The sequence below is a fragment of the Ischnura elegans genome, chromosome 4 (genome assembly GCF_921293095.1).
Source record: "Ischnura elegans chromosome 4, ioIscEleg1.1, whole genome shotgun sequence".
Lineage (NCBI taxonomy): Eukaryota > Metazoa > Arthropoda > Insecta > Odonata > Coenagrionidae > Ischnura > Ischnura elegans.
The window spans coordinates 134,630,880-134,636,175 of NC_060249.1; the positions used below are offsets into that span (position 1 = coordinate 134,630,880).

The window sequence follows — 5,296 nt, forward strand, 5'->3', positions numbered from 1 at the left end:
GGGAAACAAGCATCCAAAGTTAAAGGAGATGGTGAACTGTTATGATGTGATAAATTCCTAGGTAAAAGTAAGTTGGTAAATTAATTTTATAGGGGCAATATTGCCTTTTGACAGCAGCAGTGAAGTCAAGAGTAGAAGCATTCCAAATGTGGTGCTACCGAACAATTATGAAGATTAAATGTATCTATCGAGTATGTAGTGAGGAAATACTGAGAAGAGTGAGAGAAAAAAGAAGTCTTCTTAAAACCTGAAGGAAAAAAACGGGAAAACTCAGTTGGCTACTTCATGAGATATGATAGCCTGATGAAAATAGGTGGAATGGAAGAATGGCAAGGGGTGGTCACAAATGAGTTAAATGCAACAAGTTATAAGGGATGTTAAAGAGAAGAAATTCGTCGCTATGAAAAGGTTAGCGGATAGGAGAGAGGAGTGGAGTGGAGCTCCGTCAAACCGATCTTCGGATTGTCGACTGATGGTGATTAAGAACATTTGCCCGCATTGTATTAATGGTGGTACCCTTTCCTTTCAATCGGAGACGGAAATAAGCACGCCAAAGTAGAGGATGAGCAAATGATGTGGCAAGTAGGCGTTTGTCAGCCGATGTCGGGAGGCGATTCATCCGCACGGGTGTGTGTGTGTGTTGGGCGAACAGGGGGTGGGACGCGCGTAGGCGCCGCCAGACGGATTTAACATCGGCCGCGGCCGCATCGAACCTTCCGCTACACATCCTGACAACCACGCGAAATGTCTCGCTCGGAATCCGCGCCGTCACCAGAAGATTTGCACACAAATGCGAAGGATTCGCGAAGGAAAAGGAGGCCCATGACCCTCACGATGCCGCACACATAATTGTGCTTCACTTCGAACACCAAGCACATACACGAGACAAGTGATCAATGCACTCTTACCTTCCGAAGGAACAATTATGCATTGGGAATTCATAACGGAATTCAGCCTTCACCTGTTGATGCCTCAGCAGCCATTTTCAGTCCTAAAGGTGCTCGTACTTTAATTGTAATTTGGTAGAGTTATTTGTTGTTTGCTGCTATGTTGCGAGGGGATTTTTTTACGTAAGTACCATTTTTAAGTATAAAATGAAACAGTAAACATTTTGCAATAATTGTATTTTTACATTAAACCCCACACCTTAATCTACTTTTCCACATAATTTCCGTTAATATAAAGACACTAATCATATCGAACAACAACCTTTCGTATACCGTCGTCAAAGAAAATTGTCGACCGATTTGACATACTCACATATAAAAACGCTCCACGTACATTGTTGCAATTAATTTTGGTGGATCATATTATAATAAATTTTACTTTCATATCTAATATCAGTTCTTTTATTGCAGCTTTTTATGTTTTAATAAATGAAAATCATTCCTATAGCTGACCTATTAGTTTAAATAATGTTCCCTACGAAAAATTTTGGTGTTTAAAAAATCGAAATGATGTTTATACGTTTTTTTTGCGCATATAAATATAAATGCTCGCAATTTCTCAATGAATAAAGCGAAACGTTTAATCTACCCACCAGGAAGTGCATATGGTGATTTGGATGAGCCTGGAGAGAAGAATGCTGGATGTTAGCCGGGTAGCCGGATTAAAAAATTAAGATGATTGACCATATTGTTGGAAGAAACAGGGCTGATGAAGACAATAAAAATATGGCGGAAAATATGGGCGGGGCATTTATAAAGGAGGGGTGAAATAAGAAATTGATGATGTAGGCATTGGAGGGGAATGTGGCACGACAGGAAAAAAAGTTAATACAGAAAAAAATGAAGAATGGTAAATAAGAGGAGAACGGTCCATTTGTCCAGGGTACTCGCCGAATTCCTGGAAGTTTCACTAAGTTTTTCCAGTAGATTGAAGGTCTCAGATTGGTCCAGGTTTTCCCAGTTCCCCAGAATAGCTTATCTACATTTTATAATCAATAAGTGATGCTCATGTGCGCTCTTGAAAATGTTGATGTAACAAAAAATCGTACAGCTTGCAAATACTATGGCTCTTGTGGCTCTATGGCTGTTGCTTATAAATGTTACAGCAACATTTTCAAGAGACCAAGACGCAATTCGTTGTTTCAGCGACATTTTCACGTAGGCTCTAGAAAATGAAGCTGTGACAACAAAACGCGTTCAGAGAAAATAAATTCAGTGAAAATATTATATTTTTTTAATTTTTATTATTTTGCTAACGACGATATGCTCAAGTATCTTGCTTATGATCGATGTTAATGAAATTGGACGGTAGTTGCCTGGGTCATGTCTGTTTCCCTTTATAAATATGGGTGTAACGCTTGCAATGTTCCAGTCTAGCGGTAACTCTCCTTCTGATAGTGACTTCTTGAATATAATCTCTAAGTAAGGTGTGATTTGTGGAGCTTACACCTTGAAAAAGACGCGGGTATTCTCTCCGGGCCCGGGGATTAACTATTCTAAATCGATTGTAGTTGTTTAGTTATCCCATCACGCTGTAAAGATGTTTCTTCCATCGATTCCTCTGTACAAGGGATTTCTAAATTAAATCGTCAGAAGTGTAGACACACTCGAAGTGGGAGCTTAATGTGCTAGCTTTGTCAACATTTTCGGTGACAAGTTCACCATCTTTATCAAATAACGAATCAACGGTTGAGTGTTATTCCTGAAGCTTTCTCGAGTATGACCAAAAGGATTGAGGATTTTCTTCGAGTATTTCTTCTTGTACTTTTACTTGAAATTTACTTAACTTGAACGTTACTTAGAAGTACTTTTCTTGAACTTTCGCATTGATTTCTTAATTATTGAACGTTACAGCGTAATTTTCTTTAGCTTCAAGTGCCTTCAATTTATTACATGACGTAATGGACTGTACGCGTTGTATAGTTTTCTCTGCTTCCAAAGTTCCCTTCTGACGTCGTTGTTGAATGTATTATTAAATATATGAATTTTTGGTTTTGAATTCCAGTGTACAATTAAAAATATGAATAGTTTATTTTGCTCTCCAGCAGGGCTATTCAGTAACTCTTTACGCGGTCGCGAAGACGAAAGATTCCGTTTACGTGGTTACGCCGCGTAAACATTCGAAGACGCGTAATTTGCTATTCAGTATGCTTCACGAAAACATTTTCGTGCCTTCCCCTCCGCGGTAGTGGGGGAAGACGAAGATACCCGAAGTTTTCCTGCAATACGTCACTGCGAGCCAATCAGAGAAAATCGGCATGCAATTGTCCTCGACAGACAAAAATAGAGCGAGATTCGGCTGGTAAGTGCAATGTTATTGTGAATTATAACGTTGATTAATGAAAAGTATGTTGTACACTTTTAAATATAAGTGAGAGCTCAACGTGTATATTAATGTTGAAGGTCAGTGCGTTGGAAATGTGTATGCGATTGAAACCAAAGATTACAGTGAGTAATTGGGATAAAAACTTGTAAATGAGAGGAATTTGGCGTTATTATGCCTTTGCTCATGCCAGATTTGCTTATGCCTTTGCTTTGATGGACCTATTTTAATGATAATACAAGTGTTTGAATTGATGTAGTCAGTTTCGTCATATCGTTTCTCGCATAATTGGCCAGATAATTAGTTATTGGCAATGAAAATAGTAATGTAAACGGTCCTCATGAGTGTGGTAAAATGTTTTGAAAATTATTATCAACAGCCAGCGATGTCCTAAGAATAGTTTGCTTAATTATTGGAAGACTGTAGATAAGAAAGGATAACTTTACGGGATAAGAGCTGGTAACAGGGTGCTAAGAAGACGGAAAATAAGGTGAAGAACTAAACCCCTTAAAAGTAGATAAAAATAAGAATCTATTTACAACGGACTGCCTATCATTACGTCGCAGCCCTGACTTCAATGTTCACAATGACTATAGTGATGAGTCTTCTACTTTTACCCTGAAGTACCTCGCAATCAAGAAGGTTAAGAGACCCAAACAGTAAGGGAAATTTCTACCTAGTGGAAGAAATTATATGTCTTATGCAAGTAACAGAAAAAGGCATAAAAAAATAATGGATGAAACATGACCTATTCGTAATATTTCTTTTCTCATTTTAGACCATTCTGATGAGGTTGGTGGCAAATACCGGGTATGCCTTCTATGAAGGATCCCATGATTAATTTTAAGGCGGAAAACCGTAGTTTGACCACCAACAAAAGCAATGGTAGTGTATCTATTTGTAATTTACCAATGCATTAGGTAACCTGTTAATAATCGCTTGTCTAATAGTTCTGGCCTTGTTTAATATGCCTCTTCCATTAATTAGGGACTCTGCAAGAGCTGGGATCTCCATAATAATCAGCCTCATCTGGGAAGGGAAAACCAGCCCCTACACACATATTATGAAGTACAACACAAGAATTAACTATCAATCCTGATTTTATTGGTGTACACTCCAGCACTCAATGTCTCAGCAATCATCTGAACCTAGAGTTAAGAACCGCCATGCACCTCTCAATAGACTTCATAACCCGCACATGGGCTTCAGTTTAATAAGTTTCAGGGGTACTTGGCCTGCCACATAGTATTCCAGTCAGGGGTCAGTGGTGGTGTGGGTTACCTAAGCCTCCTATCATTCATTACACTGTTTTTAATATATTCAGTGCATAAGCATACATATATGATATAAATATTATTCTTTCTTTTCGATGCAAGGAGTTTACTTTAAAAAATCAAGGTCATTACTTCCAATATATTATTAATATCATATAATGTATGTGAAATTATGTACCAGATGATTACTTTTTCCAAATTTATACCTAACAACGAACACTGATATTCACTCTCCCAAGTACATTTCATTTCCCTATGCATGGCTGATTGATTCCATATATATATCAACATAACTGATAATCTGGAAAAAATTATGCTTGCAAATTACTATTAAATAAAATAGGAATGACTTAGAAATGATACTCTCTTACTTTATTTCCTTTGAGCTTACCTGTAATTATTTAGTAACTATAAAGAATAACCAAATGCAACCATAGTTCTGGAGGTGGTATCAGTTACCAACACATTTCAAATTGATAAGAGCTTGTGCTCACAAGAATGTTATTAATATGCTTCTGAGTGGGTTTACATAGCATATGGGATGAGAGTAGTTACAAGAGACTTGAGCTGTGGATGTAGAATGGGTTTCCTGATATAGTGAATATGAATCATTTAATTACAGGGGGTGGGGAGCTGTAAATTGGTAAAAGTTTGTAATGTGAATAGAAGAGTGGCATTATCACCAAATTTTTTGGAATGCTACGTTTCTGATCCCATACTAATGGAAGCAATCTAGGTAAAGTTCATGAACA

The 5,296-nt window shown here is 37.7% G+C and overlaps 1 long non-coding RNA gene across 4 annotated transcripts; it reads left to right on the top strand.

Annotated features, from left to right (window-relative positions):
* Positions 1-3,218: 3,218 nt before the first annotated feature.
* Positions 3,219-4,645, top strand: LOC124156954. 4 transcript variants are annotated; one of them, XR_006864467.1, is made up of 4 exons: positions 3,258-3,350; positions 3,690-3,929; positions 4,049-4,155; positions 4,258-4,645. It is a non-coding gene; the product is annotated as an uncharacterized LOC124156954 (long non-coding RNA). The 4 variants fall into 4 exon arrangements; XR_006864469.1 differs by lacking the exons at positions 3,258-3,350; positions 3,690-3,929 and adding an exon at positions 3,219-3,249; XR_006864470.1 differs by lacking the exon at positions 3,690-3,929 and having other exon boundaries at positions 3,258-3,395.
* Positions 4,646-5,296: the final 651 nt, after the last annotated feature.